Source organism: Cotesia glomerata, linkage group LG8 (genome assembly GCF_020080835.1).
Source record: "Cotesia glomerata isolate CgM1 linkage group LG8, MPM_Cglom_v2.3, whole genome shotgun sequence".
Classification (NCBI taxonomy): domain Eukaryota; kingdom Metazoa; phylum Arthropoda; class Insecta; order Hymenoptera; family Braconidae; genus Cotesia; species Cotesia glomerata.
Genome location: NC_058165.1, coordinates 6549900 through 6571955, shown reverse-complemented (window position 1 = coordinate 6571955; position 22056 = coordinate 6549900). Strand labels below are relative to the sequence as shown.

At 30.4% G+C, this 22056-nt stretch overlaps 1 protein-coding gene and 1 non-coding gene across 5 annotated transcripts in view; both read right to left on the bottom strand.

The window, feature by feature from the left end:
- The window catches only part of LOC123270893 (putative polypeptide N-acetylgalactosaminyltransferase 9), a 263471-nt gene that overhangs the window by 216879 nt on the left and 24536 nt on the right, over nucleotides 1-22056 (bottom strand). The gene's annotated exons all lie outside the window — the stretch shown is intronic.
- On the bottom strand, nucleotides 3412-3482 carry Trnag-gcc. Its single transcript has one exon. It is a non-coding gene; the product is annotated as a tRNA-Gly (tRNA).

Here is a 22056-nt window from a genome sequence, read left to right as displayed (position 1 = left end):
AGTGCTTCGGTAGCCCAACAAATTTATGATGACCAAAATTTTCTTGATTAAATTTTTTTTATATTTAAAAACCATTCAATTAACTCAATCTTTGTTTCACCAATTGCAACAAAAGTAAATGAACAAACCAAGCCTTAGCGTTCATACGACAGGACTATAAAGAACTAAGTACCTTCAGAAAGCTCTGATTAAAAAAAGTGTTTAACAATTCCAATTGATTGAAAAGTTATCGCGACAATTAGAGCGCTAATTGCCAGAAAAAAAAAAAAAAAAAAAAAAAGTAAGAATAGAGTCGATGGAATTAATTTAAAATTAACCGTGCAAATGATCTGATCGTTCATCAGATAAATGCAGCGAGTAGGATTGTATGAGTGTATAGATCCAAAGGGGGTGAGAATCGAAAATTGGGTGAATCGATAAAAAAGAGCGGCAGTAAAAGGAAAGGTTTGACTGGGAGAATAAGATCGGGAAGGAGATAAGACCCGTGACAGAATATAATGTTAGGCAAAAGCCGAGAAATGGGAGATGGGAGATGAGAATTGAAAGATGGGTTGAGAATAGAATTGAGAATCGAGAGATAGGGAAGAAGAAACCCTCAACTCAGAGAAGACGACAACGACAACAACGAGGGTTTTTTCGAATAAAGCACAAAGCGTCAGCAGCAATGAGAGGATTGAGACACCGGAAACGGAAACCATTAATGGCGGAATGCCGTAGTGTGGTGACTGGTGAGTAGAGGGTGGGTTTACCCGTAACGGTGCCTGCCAGTAATAGTAATAGTAATGGTGGTTATAGTTATAGTTGCAGAAGTAGGCAGTAGGTGCCGACAGTGTGAGTGAATATGGAATAGAGCGGACAGAAAAAGATGGATGGAGAATCCCAACCAGTGAGCACACTGGGATATTGTCGAGACCTACCAATCCGAAGGAAAGAGAGAATAAGCTGTTGAGAGATTGCCGCACAATGCCATTGTGAATTCGTAACCACGCGCTCGCTTTCTGGCATCAACTGAAAATTTAGATTCTTTTTTTTGTACTTTTTTTAATAGACGTAATAAGAGTGTGAGGATTTATAGACGCTACAAAACACTTTTTTTATTTAACGCGTTTTTACTCCCACGTATCACGTAATGCTTTAAGTACTGTGTAGAGGCTTCTCTTTGTGGAGACTGAGCGTCATGTAATGGCGGAGCAAGCGCTCGTGTAATGGCGGGACGCGACTATATAAAGTTTATGAAAGGTTGTTTTTAATTCAGCGAGTGAATCTTGGGCCTACGTTCTATTCATCCGCGGCAGTAGGTGTAGATGGATTTTTTCTTAATGGCTATTGCTTCAAGTAACGTGATTAAGTGGGCACTTATGCTAATATTTGACTTATTCATGCCTGTGGATATGGTAGTGTACAATTTATAGTTGAAGATAGGTGATGTTTATTGTTTTTTTATGCATGAATTTTTATTTTTAACTTCCCGCTAAGAAAATTGAAAATTTTCAAAAATCGGGAAGTTATTGTTTTTACCCCGTTTTTCGAAAATCGAGTTTTCATCAGATCTCGACGTTTTGAGGTCCTAGGAAGCTTCCCTGACTATTCCCGCGATGGTGTCTGTATGCCTGTATGTATGTATGTATGTATGTATGTATGTATGTATGTATGTGTGTGTGTGTGTGTGTGTGTGTGTGTGTGTGTGTGTGTGTGTGTGTGTGTGTGTGTGTGTGTGTGTGTGTGTGTGTGTGTATGTAAACCTCTCATAACTTTTGAACGGCTTGACCGATTTGATAGCGGTTGGAGCCATTCGAAAGGGTTCGACTAAAATTAGATTTCAAATACAAGTTGGACCGATTCGGACTGATAGATTTTGAGAAATCTTAAAAAAACTGCGAAAAAAAATTTTTTCAAGTGTGGTTTTTTTTAAATAACTTTTAAACGGCTTGACCGATCAATTCCAAAAACTCATCAGCTCTAAACATCGAAAAATCACGACGATCGCCACCAAGCCGGTCAAAATCGGTTTATTCGTTCGTGAGTTATCGTTGACGAAAGAAATCGAAAAAAAGTGTTTTTTTCGAATTACACCGAAATTTCCGGTCTGATCAATTCGTGTTTGAAAATATGTCATAGAATTTGAAAAACTGCGTCAATTCGCGCCAACCGCGTGAAAATCGGTACATTCATTCAAAAGTTATTGCGGTTTGAAAATTCAAAAAATAATGTTTTATTAAACTTCTATCAGACTTTTGAGCTCGGAGATGTGTCCTTTATTTTTTTTTCTATTTGTAATAGTTTATTCACAATCTTGATTTTAATTCTTTACCAATAATTTTCTGTATCGATAATTTATATCAGGATTCATGGTAAAGAATTAAAATCGAAATTGCGGGTGAAGTGTTGATCATACAAAAAAATGATAGAAAAGCGTTTTTTTAGGAAATTTAATTTACTGCAAGAAAGGTACTCATCAAATTTCTCATATCTTTAATATCTTACTCACAATCTCGGTTTTAATAAAACAATGTTAACAATTCTCTAATTTCTCTCATTTTTTACATAAAAAAAAAAATTTTAAATATATTTAAAAAATTAGGAAGACAGTTGACCTGAAAAGGTCATCCCTGCAACTTCCCGCTAAGTCCATACCTAAACATTGAAAACACCACCTATTTTGTTTACGAGCTCAAAAATATAATTTTTATGCTATTTTGAGCTCTCCGAACTAAAAAATCTGATAGGACTTTAGATACAATACCATTTTTTGAATTTTCAAACTGCGATAACTTTTGAATGATTCAACCGATTTGACGTGATTGGCGGCGATCGATATTAATTTTTAAGCTCTATCGAAGATTTGCAATAATGAAAAATGATCTGATGAAAAATTTCGAGTTATTTATATCTCATGAACGAATCAACCGATGTTGACGGGACTGACGGCAATCAACGTGGTTTTTCAAATTTAAAAGCGGAATAGTTTTTGGGATTGATCAGTGGAGTCGTTCAAAAGATATTTTGAAAAAATCATTTATGAAAAATTTTATTTTTAAAATTTCTCAAAATCTAGCCAACGGAATGAATTCAAATTTTCACAAAATTTAAGGGCAATAATATGCTTTGAATCACCACTAATTTCGATCCTATCGGTTAAGCCGTTCAAAAGTTATGAAGTTAACATACACACACACACACACACACACACACACACACACACACACACACACACACACACACACATGCATACAGCCGCATGGACACCATCGCGGGAATAGTCAGGACAGCTTCCTAGGACCTCAAAACGTCGAGATCTGAGGAAAACTCGATTTTCGAAAAACGGGGTAAAACCAATAACTTCCCAAAGTTTCAGGGATGGCTTGCAGGGTGAACTATTTTTCAAATTTTTTTTAGAAATTTACAAAAAATTGCACTAGCCGGGAATCGAACCCGGATCGCCCGCGTGGCAGGCGAGCATTCTACCATTGAACCACCAGTGCTCATATTCACCCAGAAACAGAGTTCAGTATTGAGCCAGTATACCAGAGTCTCTATAATTTCAACGTACCTCTAAATTCGACTCCCACCTCAATTAAGTAGAAACTGTAGAGGGGACGAGTTACTTTCTCTGCTTCCATGGTCTAAGGGGAGTGGGAGCGAGTTCATAAAGTCAATTGGAAGAGTACCAAACACCCAGGTTCGATATTAGAGAGTCTCTTGTCTTTAATCGTCTATCGAATGCTTTTAATGACTTTTAATCACATTGTACAATGTATTAGAATGGTTTTATTGCCATCAGATTTTATTTCAATGCGACCATGGATTAATTTCAACACAAAAAAGTAGAATTTTAATGGATATCTTTACTTAAATAAGCAATATTTTCTTAAAATATATTCTTAAAATATTTTCTTAAGATATTTTAGTTATAAGTTGAGTTAATTGTAGAAAAACTAATCTTTAGATTTATAAATTTTATTTATTTGCTTCAAATTAACAATATCAGACAATAATTTCATTGGGCCATTACTTCTGTAATCCAAGGAATGTATGGAGGAATGCTGGTAAAAACATCTGGATGACCAGTAGCACAAGGTATTCCATACGATACAACTCCAAGCAATTGGTGATTTCACACAAGAGGCTCTCCACTGTCACCAAGACAGGTACCTTGATTAAAAAACCCTATAGCGCAGATTTGATGGGTGTACAACTTAGTATCGGGTAGGTGAGCTTGGCACGTTACAGGATCCATAGTTGTCAAGGTAAGTTGTTTCAATTTTGGATTGATATTGCGAAGACTCAGTGTGCCCCCAGCCAATAACGGTCGCTATTGCTCCGGTTTCAACAATCGTGGAAGAAAGAGATATTATTTTACATCGATCATCTAATTTTATTGGCCTATTAAGCTGAAAAGAAAAGCATGTTGATATTGTCGAGTGATCAAATTCTTTAATTGGATCAATCATGTGCACTGAAAAAAAAAATTAGGAAAACGGTTGACCCGACAGATCGAGAGAGAGGTCACTTTTCGATACTAGTGCGAGGTAAGTTAACTAAACTATACTACAGATTGCCAGAAATCGTATACTTTGAGCTTTTTGCATGTTGCTCGAAAATCCCGGTTGATATGACAAAAATTATATTTTTGAACTCGAATAAATGCAATTTTGAGCGCTTAAAAATGGAATTGTCGGAAAGTTGCAGGGATGGCCTTTAGGGTCAACTGTTTCCCTAATTTTTAGTATCGGAACAGACTTGGAATTGAAATGATAGAAGGGCAAAAAAGAGTACACAGATGTATAAATACGAAAATTAAGGATAAAGATCACATACATGACGTTATTTATGCTTTTAGTATCATTTGACGTCGTGCAGGAACAAAAAGAATAGATGAATGAAGGAGCGAGCACGGCATTCATTTGTATATAGATATATGTTATGTTCCGTTTACTGGTTCACGTCACGTTTTAAGCGTCAAATTTAAATCATAACGGATAACACGGCATAAAATATGTTGAAGAAGAGTAAAACACTGCCGGCATTGACAAATCACCCGCCGGAAAATTGTCGAATTCAAAATTTGAAATATCTCTCGCCAGAATGTTATGCATGTGATAAGAGCTTTTTTCAGCGCTTTATGCATTGTAAATATGCCTGCTTTCAAATTGCTGTCAGGACTTTATTGGGAATCGAAATGGTCGGCTTATTTTTAGCGGCTTTGTAATTCGAACGGATTAATTTGTTCTCTGTATTGAACATTTTTGTTATTTCTCTCTTTTAAAATTTTTTTAAATAATTCATTTTCAACTTCCATTACTCAAACTCTCCAATCATTTGAATTAAATTCATAAATACTTGTCCAACTCACATTAATTTTTCTGTGTTCATACTTAAATTTATCTACACTGAAAATGAAAGTATTGTTTCTATCAGTATGCAAAGTATTATCGAGCGAGTTCTCTTATGGTAAAAATACCTATTGTAATTATTGAAATACCAGTATAGTTTTCAGATAATTACCGAGTTTAGTTTGAGACCCATATCCCTAAGCAGGAATACTATAAGGTAAAAGACCCCATTAGTGGCGGGGACCCCATTACTGACACTTTCTTTGATTTTGGTACTTATTCAATTAATGAAATCATTAATTTCAATAATGAATATATTATTTCTAATCTTTGACTGTTAGATCAAAAAAATTTTTAATTTTTATTCCAAGTAGAACATTTTTTCATTGAAAGAAAAAGTGCCACAAAAAACTTATTGGAAAAAGTCAGTAATTCTTTTTTTGCTTTAAATAAAGCTATTCTTTATCTTTAGCTTTTTTTGACTAATCTTCACTGCTTTGAGCACTCGTAGTTGTCGTAGTTGTTTAGAAAGACTAAGAGTTTTGAGTTTTACACTCATTGCTTATTAATTTTTTCACGGAGGGCTGTCAAAATTAATGTATATTGTAGTGAATTCTAACTAAGTCTAATAGTATGATAATTTTACAATCGTCAACAGAAAATCTGATGTCATCTAGAAATTCCATTACCATTTCGTAGAACTAGTCATCCTGATAAGATACTTACATACGATAATAATTTTAAATTCGAGATAAAGAGGTCCAAGTGTATGTATTCGAGTTATGGATGGTAAAAATGTACAGAAATAGCTTGTAGGGACTCACTAATTATTTCGACTTATAGAGGGTAAAAATTTCGAGCAACGGAGGTTTTACGGCTTGAGGGGAAGGGAATGAAACATTTCTTCGAGTTGCGGAGGTTTTCGACTTATCGAGGTTCGACTTAACGAGGTTCTACTGTATATACTCAGAAAGTAGTTTTAGCAATTATTAAAAGTAATTATAATTTTTGATACAACGTGAAAATTAACATTAATAATTTAAATTTTTATTCATTTCAATACTTAATAAAAATCTAGAAAACGGTTGACCTTGCAGGCCATCCCTAGAACTTCCCTCTATGTACAAAACGCTCGACAAATTGTCTATTCCGAAGTTTTGAGCTCAAGAACACAAGTTTTTTTCTTTTTCGAGTTTTTTGAGCAAGATGCGTATAGAGCTGAACAAAATACCACATATTGTTAATAGAGCAAAGTTTTTTTCTCAGTATAAAAAATATTGTGAGTGGAAAAATTCTTTTTTTTCAGTGTTCAGTGCGAAAATAAAGAAATCAACTGTTTCAATTAGTAGAGCATGTATAATTTTGAATATGCGAGTGTTCGTTTGGCAGTTTGAAATAAGCTAGTTCTTAGATGGCGAGTATCTCTCGCTCGTAAAAAATTTTTTCCAGAGCATATATAGGGTATAAGTAATATAAGAATTTTCTCAAGTCATGTAGACCGTCAGTAGGCTTCTGATCGATTGTTTGAAGGTAAACATCGTATAAATTCGGAGAACTAGTCATTTGATGAGATTATTTTACGTTTTTGATCTAAAAATACTTAAAATTTTACGAAAAAAGTTGATTTTAAAACAATTCCAATTATAGACGATACTTTAATTTTTAAAATCAACTTCTCTTCACTTTGTTAATCTTTTTGCACAAATGTACTTGATGCAAATGTACAGAGAAATGGCAAAAGGTTGCACGGGCATTATGTATGTACAATGAATAATTACCGAAGCAAACAGGCATTGTATGCTGGGTTTTATCTCCGTCTCTCTTGTAGAATAGTATGTAGACATATATAAATACATGAGGCCAAACAGTGAGTAAATATATACATATGCCTGTATATGGGGCTGTAACTATATCTAACAGACGTCGCAACGTGTCCATATCACTTGTACGCACAGCCGGCACACGTTTGATCGATTAATGTTGGCTATTTGTTTTGAAAAAGCCTTCTTCCATCTCTCTTCGATATAAATTTTCTCATTGTTCAATGTTCATTACTGCAGCTGGAGAGCTTCAATTGATTAACCTGTGCTGCGTACCAGTTATGTTTGAAGTTTAGCATGTTAATAATTATCTACTGGTACCCAGTACCGGGATGACATCAGTTGGAGTGGATTTATCGATGCAAAAAACGGTATTGAGTTGCCGTGTCTCTGACAAGACCCTTTTTACAAAAGTTATCTATTTATATTGGATCCTTTGATGTCCGGGTATATAAATCATGGGCGCAATAAATCAATAGCATAAGAGAGAGTATTTAGATGGCCTTGCTAGGCCACCGACCACTCATGGGCGATTGTGGCAAGTCCGCATATTGGTTATGTGGTTTTACCTGACATGCCCTAACGGGAATGAGTATACACTACATTTCGGTTACACTACAACCAGTACCCAAGTTCAACACTTGCTTTTATGATTATAATCTTCAGAAACTAAATTTAGGCACTACTAAGGAGTTTATTGATAGAAACTTCTTAAAATCAGCATAGAATTCAAGATTTTGTAATTATTTTGAGAGATTGAGATGATAGTATAGTCGAGAATCATTAAATTTCAGTAAAATGTGTCTTAATAACGTAAATTTGTTGGTACCTCTCATTAAAAGTTAGTTCTTGGTTTTACCGCTAGGTGTCTGCACTCTTTCGCTACCAGAATTATCTCACCAGAGTATATGGAGGACTAAACTTTATTCTATTAATAAAATAGATTATGAAGAACTATTCATAATTTATTTTGCTCTCTGACATTGATAAAATTAGATTTTAAATACATTAGTTAAATATTGGACTGTCTAGATGGATATTTGATATATTTCAGCTTAGAAATTGTTGTCTATGTTGATGAAAATCCGATGATCAGCAAAAATCTTAAAATGCAAGTATTATAATTTTAAAAACCACAATTAAGTTTAAATCTGACAATATCGAGTAATTCATTGTTAAAAATCCTAGAAATTTTGATAGAATTCAAGATTTTAGGGTTTTATAGAAATCTTGAGGTTTAAGATTGAAAATTTGATGAAAAATTAATACATTACAATGTAATGTAAACTAGATATCTTTGAATTAGTTAATATTTTTTATTAGAATCTAGTTCTTGGTTTCACCACTAGGTGACTACTGTCTCTCACTACCAGAAAAATCTTACCACTGTATGTATAAGGACTAATTTTTTTTCTTCTTTTCGTTTTTTAGTTGAATATTAGGCTATCGAAATAGCTATCTAATAAATGTTAGCTTAAAAATTGTTGCCTTGATGATGAAAATCTTGAGGATATGTAGTGAAAATTTTTAAATATAATCATTATATTTTTCAAAATGACATTAGCGACCGTAAATAATTCCAGTGAATAATTTAAGAAATATTGAAAAAACTGCGTTGAAAAACATGATTGATTCAACTTACACCGTTTCAACGACCCGATTATGTTTGCATTGATCTACAGAACAAAGTGTTAAATTTTTTATGAGCAAAGTTTTTGGAAGAATTCTTCTGTGCTATATAAAATTCCTCAGATAGAATAGAATAGAATAGAACAGAAACGAATGAATAGAATTTTTTTGATCAATTTCGCTGACAGGTGGCTTTAGATTTATCTTGCTCTTTAATTTTCTCGGTCTGCGAGCTCTGTAGGACGATTTCTCTCGAGTTATCAGTTGTCAAAGTGAAAATCGTCGTTTTTATAGCCGACATATACATATATAGAGACGTAAATCTACGAATCGAGATCCCTGCTTTAAGCCGAGCGTTTCCCGAGAATATTCCCGCATCGAGCTTAAATTTTTGTAGCAGTAGTGAGTTTTCAGATCAAACAAGAGTTTTTGCTTTTCTTTTTAGTAAAATCAAGTATTGGAATGTCCGGTGAACCAATTTTGGTTAACGTACTTTTTGTTTGAAGTACTCAATAAACATGTATGTTCAACTGAGAATTTTTTGCAGCCACAAATCAGAGTTAAACTTCAAATGGGCAAATTTGACAAAGTTTTTCGATGTAAAAATTTATTTGTAACGTTGAAAATTTTTAATTACCGACTTTTGTTTGCTCTCATTATTTACGAACGAGGACTCCGTGTAGCTAATTAATTCAGCTTACCTGTAACAAAAAAAAAAATTCTGTTAAAAATCAATTTGAAGAGTTATACGCACATAGAATTAAAGTAAAAATAAATTTTTTTTTCCAATTCCATTCTTGTAATATACATATATTTGAATATATACAAGAAATGGAAGTGGATGTCAATTTGACAAATATTTTCTTTATCAAGCTAAAATGACAGGTTCAGAAACCAGAGGCTCAATTTATCAATAAACTTAATTTCAATCAAATTTAGAGAATTTTTAGATAAAAACGCAAAATAATCTCATTGAACTAACACTCTGAAATTATACGATTACTACTTTAAAACAATCGGTCAAAAGCCCAATGAGGGTCTACATGACTTAAGAAAATCCCTGGCCTTAAATATAATTTGGAAAAAATTTCCTACTTGCGAGAGACACTCGCCATCTAGCGGCAAAACCAAGAACTATCTTAATTCACACTTACAAACGAACGCTTAAAAAGTTATACACACTTAGGAGTTCGAAAAAAATAGATTTTTTTTTATTTTTTGTAATATAGATTTATTCAAGCATAAACACAAAAAATTTGATGCAAATTGAACAAATATTTTTAAAGTTATGCGGATATTTGTAAAATTTATTCGAAGCGCGTCGCAAAAGGTATAGGTTCAAGTCAAGCAACTTTAAATACTTTTCTCTCAGAACTGTATTTTTTAAATTCAATGAGCAAGACTTATCAAGAAATGTCTAGTAATATCAGTCTCTAGTTTTTAACAATTTCCTCGACATCTTTCAATAATTGATCCAAGGATTAATAATTTCGATGAATATTTTATGAATATTTTATGTTGTTATAATCAATTCAAGACGAAAATTTTCAACGTAAATTTTTGATGACGTTTAAAGTCACTACTATATACATGTTCATTTTCATATTCATAAATCAAGAAGTTGAAGAAGAAGAAAATGATAAAAAAAAACCTTTCTTTTTGACTTGGAAAGTCGCTCAATTTCTTAACTCAAATATTTTTCTAACACAAATGTTTGTTTCTCTGCAAGCATCAGGTTAATGAATTTAAACTAAAATCGAGCGTGAAAATAAGGAGTGTAAATACCGTTGATAAGTAGACATCACCCTGAGTCAAGTAAATAAAAGGACTTTTTTCATAATATATACCGTTATCATAATTTTAAAATAAATTTGAAGAGATTTTACGGAATAAAAGTGGACTTTAGCTTGACGTTAATTTCCCGGATTATGAACCGCCAACTCTCTCATGCTTTTTCGATTTTGCAACTGCTTCTACTATAATCTGTACAGAGAATAGAGGACAGAGTAAAGAGTTGAGTGCACTATACACATACCAACACGGAGCCAATTAAAATGGCTCGACTTTCCAGATCACAGCTGTTACTTTATTCCTATATTATATTCTATATTAATGTACCACCACGGTGAAATTTCTGAATTCGGTACAAATGCACTCGCACCTGGTTTAATGCCAGGTTGGGTAAAAAAAAAATTCGACGGGATTCTCTATTTTGCGGAGAGTAAATAGAAAAAATAGCAGAAAGTAAAGAAATTTCCACACCTACTCTGTGCAGAGCTCTCATTAATTGCATCGGCGCTCAAAGAGAACCTCAAATTGCTCGTTGACTTTTTAAATTTCCGTCATTTGTTCTAGATTATACCTCTACTCGGCACGATAAATCACTAATTAAGAATGGGGTGTAATTAATATCGTAATTATTTACTTTAATTAATTGCAGTGGAGTGTTGAGAGTACTCTTAGCTTTGTGTCCCATGTTATCGGAAAAAGTTTCCGTAGAGTTCATCGACGGTATTATTACGAGTGTCCTTGGATGTATGACACTACTGATTTTCAATTGCAAAAATACTAATTAAAAAATTGAGATTGTTTAAATATCTCGATTACTCGGTTTCTTTTTGTTCTTAGGGAGAAACTTTTTTAATTAATTTTCCATATAATTAACGAACGCTGATGCGAAATATTTTGTAACTTTGTGATTTATTATTGTCTAATTATTGATACTTTTTTTTTAGGGTGAATTAATTAAAAATTTATATTATAAAATTTTTTTGGCGATAAATTAGATGTTTTTTATTAATTTGAGTAATTTTAAATGAAAGTTATTTTTATAAAATTTAATTGAAGTTCCAAGTTTTTGAGTTATAGAGTTATGAAAATTATATCAAAAGGTAATACCGTTTGTGGAGACAAAAACTTAAAAGTTGTTACTCTCAAAACTTCCGATGTTACACTCAACGAGACTTTTTATTTGAATACCTGCATGAACTTTTCATTTTTCATTTTATATTTATAAATATAAAATATACATAATAAAACAGAATCAAAACTGGAAAAAATCAAAATTTTGAAAAAATTCAAAATTAATAACAAATTTAATTCCCAGAAAAAAATTCTTTTTGATTAGATAAAAAAAAAAATTTTGTTTGATAATTCGGATTCAGGAAAAAAAATTAAATTAGAAAAGAAAAAAATAAATTCGAATTAAAAAAAAAAATATTTATTTTATTTGTAAAAAAAAATATTTAAAATTCGAATTTTGACAGAAATTAAAAAACATTTCATTAATTATAATTTTTTAAATCTCTTAATACGTATTTTATAATTTTTAAACGAGTTAAAACTATTTTATTTTTATTCAAAAAAATAAATAAAAAATGACGTCCGCGGAGTGAAATCTATTACAAATATAATTTAAATCTGTCTCGGAGTGAATTTCATTTATTTCAAAGGGAGTAAGTAAATTGAAAATCATTTACTCCGCATTCACTGTGAAAATTTTTGATAGTATGACTGCGCTTCACCTTTTAATTTGTTAAAAATTCAGACCAATAATTTTTAACATAAAAACGAACAATGAATAAAACTTTAAAAAGTTGTAATTGAATCTGACAGTAGAAATTAATTTTTATTATCACTTAGCCGAGTGTTTGAATATCCATTTGGATTGTATTTATATGTAGCTGTAAAATAGAATAATTGAAGTCTATTTCAATACTCCAGGGTGTACTATTATTATTTATTTGTAAAAAAAGTTAGTTTTAGCTATATAAGCCCGTAATAATAGCAACTCTTCATATCGGAGTCTCATTATTTAGTAAATAACTGGGTATTTTGTGGTATTAAACATCATAAAGTGTCTTGATAAATGGGTACGTGAGAAAGTGTGTATCACGGGCTACACAGAAATGCTTCTTCCGCGTTCATTACGTTTTATGTTCCACTGGCTACTCTGTATACTGAAGATGAAAAGGAAAAGAATACTCACAACTCACTAAAAAATTCAACTTTTAATGCACATGCTATACATTTCCGTGTTATGCTTACATTTTGTTATTTAAACACTTTTTGATTAGTCTTCTTTATCCGCGTCGATTGTATAGTATTTTGTACATTTATTTATTGTTTATTTTACTTTTTTATTGTGTTTAATCAGGAAATCGGAGCCTTGAGTTATATTTAACCTTATTTCCTACATATATTTATATAAATTGCGATAACTTGAAGTGATAATGATAAGATAAATTCATACCGGTGAAATTTACAAAACAATTATCAATGTTTTGTTTAAACATTAATTTATGTGATAATTAATTTTTAATACATATTAATAAACTATTAATAACATTTTCTTAACAAAAAATGTGTATTAATAGTTAAAAAATATTTAATAAATAGATTGTTTCTAAATATATGAATTTATTAACATTGAGTACATTTTTATATCAGTACATGGCAATATTTGAGAAAGTAATTAAACTCATTGCACTCAGAGAAAAAATGGTTTTTTGACAAAAATGAGCATTGTTGTGAAACACAGTAAAAAATTTTGCATAATTGCGTCAAAAAAATGTAGGTTAGAAAATTTTATGTCAAATATTCAACACTTTTTTTGTGGTGATTTATGAGAATTAACGTAAAAAAGTGCTAAACTTACAAGTGTTAAATCGTACACCCAAAAATTTTTTGAAACAACGACAAAATTTTTTACTGTGCAAAGAATTAATTTGTTGAAAATTTTGAATAATTTTATTTCTTAACTGAAAAAATAATAAATTTTTTCATATTAACTTTCTTATTAAAAAAAAAAATTTTTTTATTGGAAAAAAAACAATTTTAGACAAATAATTTGCAAGTTTTCATTCAAAATTGTTTTTTACCTAATCTAAAAAACTTTTATCAACAATAAAATTATTGTGAGAAACGATTTCATTTTTTCTATTAGAGGAAAAAAAATTTTTCCTCATAGTGTGTAAAAATTTTTAGTTTTGAGTTTCTACGATCAAATTTCTGTTTTTTTTTTTTTTTGTTTTATAGAAAAATAATTGAAAATTTTTACTCGAAAATGAGTTTGTTTTCTTCGCATTGTTTTGTATTTCCATTCTTGTATTGTCTTCGCGAGAGTCAAACTTCTAAGGACAGAAGCGTCTATAGTTACATTTAAGTCTCAGTGGATCCAATTCCAAACCGTTAAACTTTTGTGGACACGGAAGAGCAATGAGACGTGTGTCAACATTCGTTTGGAAATAGACACGTAAGTAACGGAATTCGGTCCAATGGAATTTGTGGTTTGAATAAGAATTCTACTCTATTTCTCTGTAAATCTATTATTTAAAAACATTTTTTTCCTTCACCCGCTATCTATTACTCTTCAATGGGTATAACATATCAAATACTACTTCATCAAGCTAGTGATAAAATTTCTCAAGTCAACAATTTTTGTAAATTTGATGCTTACTTAATTTAACTTATAAAAATGATATTTGGATTTTTTTAAATAACTAGAATGTAATTTGCGCGCGCAAGCGCGCGCTTGAATATAGCATTTGCATATATTTTCATGCTTATGACCAATCACATCACGAATAAATTGATGCCACATACATTTCATCTCAATTTTATTATAGGATTTATTATAGGATAATATAATTTTTTTGTTCATCAAAAATGAATAAATTTTTTTTTTTAATTTCAAAAACCACACTGACAATTATTTAGTTTGAAGAATTAAAATTATTTATTAGTAATCAATGAAGCTTATTGAATATTAACAAATCTTTCTATCAGTGTGTAAAAAAAAAAAAAGTAAGCCATTCGGCTCCGCCCGAGATGGAAGGTAGATTTCAATTTTTTGTAATTGTAAATAATTATAAAAAAAATTTGTCGAATAATTATTACTTAAACTTTTATTAATGAAAGTATAGTTTCTTTTAATTATTTTCAAATCGAACCATCGTATGTTTTCATATTTTTCGTTATTTTTGTGTGTCAACTTTAAAGTAAAAGTTTTAAAATTGAGCTATCGTTTTTCAATCAAAAGTTGTTCAGAAGTAAAATTACAAAAATCACAATTTTTATAATTTTTGTAATTTTAATAATTTTTTTGTGGTGAATAACTTCGATAAAATAACTAATAATTGTCAAAAAGTTAACGTTGTATACGTCAAATTAGAAGTAATTTTGTAAGCTTTTACATGAATTTATCAAAAATCAGCTATCTTTTTGCTATTAAAAGTTATACATAAATAAAGTCACCGGAAACGTAATCTTTACTATTTTGATCATTTTGAAGAGCTACTATTTCTAAACTAAACAAAGGATTTCACTCATTTTAATGTTCATGCAAGCTAATTGTGTAAAGAATTTGCAAACTAAATTTCATTAGGATCTGTTGAGAATTCTCAACAGAATAACATTCATAAGTCGGTTGCACTACACATTGCCTGAAAGCAATAGAACTCTTAACTTTGATAAAATAACTAAAAATGGTCAAAATGTCAATTTTATATACGTCAAATTAAAGGTAATTTCATGAGCTTTCACATGAATTTGTCACAAATTAGCCATCTCTTTTCAATCAAAAGTTATACATCAATGAAGTCACCGAAAACGTGATTTTCACTATTTTGATAATTTTAAAGAGCTGCCATTTCTAAACTTATTGATGGATTTCACTCATCTTCGAACTCATCCAAGGTTATCTATAGAATATGTGTAACAAATTTCATCTAGATCCGTCAAGAACTGTAGACACAATCGCGGCAACATCCTGCGTTATATTACATATATATATATACATACATATATAAATTTTTTAACTAACGTTATATTTGAGCTTTACTCGACTAGTTAAGAGATATTACGACAAAATTCCGAGTAAATTCCAACATGAGGACCAATGCAAAAGATTGATTTCTATGAAATCTACCTAATTACCTCGTCTGGGATTCAAACCCTGGACCAGTGAAAATTTTTCAGTGAATTTAAATACCCAAATTTTGACATTTGAACTGCGAAAGTTGGAGCCATCTAGCGGATTCTTCTTGAAATAACTTATTAACATAGTTTATTTTGCTTTTATTTCTGCACTAATCATGATGCAAACATCAGAGAATGCTTTAAAATAGAAAAAATTTTCTTCGCCTCATTTCGGCAACTATTTTTATTATTATACACTTGATAATTAACGGAATCAAGATATTTTGCATACTTTTGTCACGATAATTTAATAAAGATTAATTCCTTACTTTTCAAAAATTGATTTACTACCATAGAAACGAAAAAAAACATCAAAATAGTAAAAAAAATTGGTAATTTTAAGTGGGGCTCCACCTATTTTTGAATGTAAAAAATCGAAAAATTGATCTTTTTGAATATTTTTTTTTTTTTCAAGCTGTTCTTTACGGCGGATTTATGATAAAAATCATACAAAGTATGAAACTTGAATATTTCGGTAATTTTTTTTTAATTTGAAGTTAAAAAATTTACCATTTTAGGTGTTTTTCAATGGAATGGTGACGATGTTACTTTTTCGATTATTGAAATATTTTTAACTTTCCGCTAGGAAAATCGAAGATTTTCAAAAATCGGGAAGTTATTGTTTTCACCCCGTTTTACGAAAATCGAGTTTTCATCGAATCTCGACGTTTCGAGGTCCTAGGGAGCTTCCCTGACTATTCCCGCGATGGTGTCTGTATGCCTGTATGTATGTATGTATGTATGCATGTGTGTGTGTGTGTGTGTGTGGATGTATGTAAACCTCTCATAACTTTTGAACGGCTTGACAGATTTGATCGCGGTTGGTGCCATTCGAAAGGGCTTGACTAAACTTAGATTTTACATACAATTTGGAACGATTCGGACCGGTATATTTTGAGAAATCGCAACAAAAGTACAAAAAAAAATTTTTTCAAATGAGGTTTTTTTGGAACAACTTTTAAACGGCTCCACCGATCAATTTCAAAAACTAATCAGCTCTTAACATAAAAAATCCACGTCGATCGCCGCCAGTCCGGTCAAAATCGGTTGATTCGTTCGTGAGTTATCGTTGACGAAATAAAACCGAAAAAAGTGTTTTTTCGGAATTACCCCGAAATTTTTCGTTCTATCAATTTAAGCTTGAAGATTCTTCATGAAGCTTAAAAAACTGCGTCGAATGCCACCAACCGCGTAGAAATCGGTTCATTCATTCAAAAGTTATTGCGATTTGAAAATTCAAAAAATAGTGTTTTATCAAACTTCTTTCAAACTTTTGAGCTCGAAGAGCTCAAAAGCATACAAAAGCTATTTTTTTGAGCTCGGAGAGCTCAAAATAACACAAAAATTGTATTTATGAGCTCGAAGAGCTCAAAAACGTCATAAGTGCAGTTTCAAGCGTTTAGGTATAGAATTGGCGGGAAGTTGCAGGGATAGCCTTCAGGGTCACCCGTTTTCCTAATTTTTTTCTTAAAGTAGTTGTCATGATTAAGGCATACCGTCAGAAAATTCTAAATTTTTGTATATTTATTAAAGACATGATGATACAATTACCTTTAAAATTTGAAGTCGATTGACCACACATAACCCGAGATCAATACAATTAAAAATTGGATATTTAACATTGATTGCATACGCTCTCTGCAGTTCTGTACCAGTTTTTTAGTTATAAAAGAACTAACTGTCAGAAACTTTAAAAAAACTGACAATCTTTTAATGCATTTGTTGTGAGTTTAAAACAAAGTCAAAAAAAATTTTTGACCGTCTAATTAGTTATAAATAATTGATTTATGTTCAACAATTTATGAAAAAGTATATATCTATAGAGTCGGACAGAAACGATTGTACGAGTTGCGTCTCCGCAGGTACAGTCTTGCGTAAAAATTATAGAATACTTAGCTACAAGCTCATATACTTTTGCGACGCGTATAATCTTTTATTTTTTGACAATATTATACCATGGATACTATCTTAAAGAACGATAAAAATAGAATAAATTAGAAAAAAATCAGAATATTATAATTTGAATATTTTTTAAATCGTAAATTTTCGAACTTTTATATGAAAAAAAAAAAAAAAAACACCAAAGTATTCATAGATTGTATCATTTTTATTATAAATCCGCCGTGACGAAGATCAATTTGGAAAAAAAAGTTTTAAAAAAGATTAATTTTTCGATTTTTTATTTTATTTCAATTTTATCTAAAATAGGTGAAACTCTACTTCTGGATAATTACCAATTTTTTTTTTTTAATTTTATGAAGGAATTGTAGGTCCCCTATCGCGAATGGCTAAGTAATTCAGTGTTGTTTAATTGCAATTAATAAAATAAAAAAACCAACATACTGCATATCTTTATATATTATGAATATTTATCCCACTAGGGGTGCCTGCACAATATCGTCGGACTACCGCAGTTTTATTTTTTTTTTACATTTTTTTATTGTTACATAATTAAATGAGCACTACACGGAAAAAAGTAAACTAATAAATAACAGTCGATTTATAAGAAGTAATGATCAACTGCTAAAAATTACCATTTCAAACAGTAAAATCGTGATTTTACTATTCAATTTATAATATTTACTATTTAAACGTTACAATTTACTCTTTACATGGAAGAAAATACTATTTCAAACAGTAATATTCGATATGTAAATGTCTAAAATGTTAAAGTATAATAATTAAGAATTCAGACTTTGATATTTATCATTTCATACCTAAAAAATGATCTTATGATATGTAAAAAGTATAAAATAAAGTTAGTAAATTTCTAATACAAGCAACGTCAATATTTACAAAGTAAAATGGTAAATTTTAAACGCAACGCTAAAAATCAAACTGTAATTATTGACTTGCTTGGGCTGGTAAAATGTATATTTTAAAAGTATAATTTTTACTGTTTCAAATGTTAAATTCTCCCAGAGTGGGACCCCCTTCTCTTTCATCTAAGTTCCCCTTCTCATAATATGGACTATATATTGAAATGGTAATTTTTACTGTTTGAAACTGTAATTTTTTAAAATGAAAGAGTCGTTATTTACTATAGTGACAGCTACTAATCACTTATTTTGGATATTAAATTATAAATTGTGGCTTTTATACTTTCTACATTAAGTTCTGTAATATTTATATTTTTGCCACCCTGATGTCGGCTTTACTGTTTGAAACTATAAAAATTAACTGGAATCCGAGTGAATATTACAGTTTACTTTTTTCCGTGTATGAGTCGTGCACTCTTGGATTTTCCATACTTTTAAATCATTCAATCGAATTTTTAACACAGTAATAGAACAATGTTTTAACGGTAATTGTTAATAAAGTTTAATAAATATCAACAAATCCTTCTATAAATATGTGTTTAACGAAACATTGAGACTGAAGTGGAAATAAAAAATGAAAATATAAATAGAGTAGTAGATAATTAAAATCGTATAATGATGAAACAAGTTGATATATTATATTAGCAGCATGCATTTACTCGAAAATGAATATTTACCTCCGCGGTATTGACGCAAGTTTATACACGCCACATACACGCGGATAATATAATTGTGTATGTAATAAATGCACACACGGGATTCGCGATCATCTTGACTACACCGTAATTATTCGGACAAAGCGCTACTTAAGATTTAATTAGAGCTTGATTGTATATGTATTGCAACGTGACCACGGATGCATGGCGCGAGCGTATTACCGCTCCAACAACAGATGAACTCAAAGCCTAGCCTCTCATGATAATAATAATAATAATAATAATAATAATAATCATATCAGTAATAATAATGATAACAGAAGGACTGTTATTAATAAGGATATTTGCCGTTCCGAGTGGACAATAACTCACTAGATTAAATGCCGAAACCACGCGTGTCTATACACATCCTTGCTTAGATATTCCTGTAATATTACCGTTTAATAAATTTCAATTTTTTATAGAATGTTTTTGGAACATGAAGAAGAATTTGAATGGATCAATAATTTACTAATTTTCGTTTGTCCGAATTTTTGGGCGAAATATCAATCAATTTAACAGTAAAAAAATTTTCGTCACTGTAAGAAGAGTAAAAATTTCAATGTCGAGTATTTAATATTTTACACTGAGAGGAAAAATTTATTTTGAAAAAAATGGGTATTGCTATGACAAGAAATTAATTTGTTGAGAATTTTAAACAATTTTATTTCGCTATCCAGACTGCGGCTCGTAGCTATTCGCTATGAGTGTGACTGCAGCGCCAGTCAAAATATGAACTACGGGAGGCTGTCAGAGTATGTTTTTATACGTATGTCAATAGCAAGAAACATAAAAATAAATAAATTTTATAAATAATTGTAAAAAAAAAAGTTATAAAAAATATGTGACAATTTTATACACCGATAGAAGGATTTGTTTGTTAATTAATATTTTTTAACTGTTAGCAAATATTTATTTAAAATCAAAAGCAAAAATAGCATTTTCTTTTGACACTTTTTATAATCCTATAGCTGGAATACATGATAATAATTCAATTCACTAAATAAATTAACCTTTTTAATATTTATAAATACAAAAGATAATTATGAGCTATGATAGAATTCGGTATTTTACAATAAACGTTATTATAATGTAATATAATTAATACAAATAATTTATAAAAATGATTTTTGTTTATAAGAAATCTTCATATCATATGATATTACAAGCAAAACAAATTCACTCAACAAAATATTTATTAACTGTTAATAAATATTCGTTAACTATTAATAAATAGTTATTAACTATTAATTGTTGTACTTTCCTACCAAATAAATATTTATTGAATGTTAAAAAATATTTATTAAAGTTTAATAAATTAAATAATTGTCTTCAAATAAATTAAATTATTAATAGTTAATAAATCCTTTTATCAGTGTAATAATTGCAGTTTTGTTTTTTAGTTAAACGAATCAACAACAAGTACGTATAATGATAAAAAATAAAAAAGAATGCAGTAAATATTTCTGCTGGTATTTTTTAAGACACAACAACTCTGGTGTCTCATTTTTTTTTAATTTATTAAAATTAAAACAAAATAAATACTTCCACGTGTACTTGCTTATAATTTTAGGAATAATAGCCTCCCGTAACTCCGAAAGTAACCACTGCGAACGCTTCAGTCGATTTCATTTCCCCTACCATGGCTTCACTCACAGCGAATACGGATGTACTCGTGGCGCTAATTATTTCTCTGTACTGAGAAAAAAGTTTTTTTCTACCAAGGAAATGTTTCCTTATGGGTAAAAAATTGGTATTCTTATGATTAAAATACAAAAGTTTTTTAACTATAAGAATACAGTATTCTCACTGTCAAAAAACTAGCCTTATAATAAAACGTAGTATTTTAAGGTTAAGAATACCAGTTTTTTTTAAATCAAGAAAACTCGAGTAAAAAATTTAGTATTCTAGGTGGAAAAAAATTTTTTTTTCTGTGTTCTGGCAGTTTATTACGAAGCGGACCTAATGTTAATAAAATAACAACCACGCCATAAATAAATAAATTAATAAAAAGACAATTAATATAAAATTTTTTATAAATATAAAGTTTTTTTGCTCTTGTGAAACTTCATAAAATTTGAATATGTCATTATTTGCCTCCTATCCCTCAAAAGTTAAACTTATGGAGCAATAATAACAAAAAATATTGTATGTCATTTGGCCGTTTAGAGGCGATTTTGACAACGACTTTTTTTCGATATTCGCTTTAAGGAGGTATTACCCTACAACGGTTCTCAACTTTTGGAAAAATTTCCCCCCCATATGCCCCAATGTAAAGCATTATAACTACAATATGAAGTAGTTGAGATGCAGTACACTTTTGCGCCTCCTCTCACATGCGCAGAAGTAGAAAAATAATCCCACTGCGTCTTTTTTTTAACTTGGCTACGTTGCATTCTCGCTCAGAATCGTTTGCCCCTTGAGACATGTATCACGAACGGAGTGAGTGATGGGCGCAAGGAATATGAAATAAAATCTCAAATATTCGAACGTTATCACCTTGTCCGTTCGGGAGCTAAATTAAAAATTGCGTTGGAGTGTGGAGCGGTACACAAACTCGAACATTATCTCTAAGTGTTAACTTAGAGAGAGTAAGGATGAAGGATCCTGCTGACTTCGGTCACGAGTAACCTATTCTATTGTTTAGTTGTAATTTTATTTTGTAAAGGAGATCTTAATTTATTTTAAAAGTAAAAATGAAAGAATTAAGTTGTTTATTTTTTTGGATTTATTGAGAAAACAAGTAAGAGAGTTACAGATTTGTGTTTACAAGCTATAAATG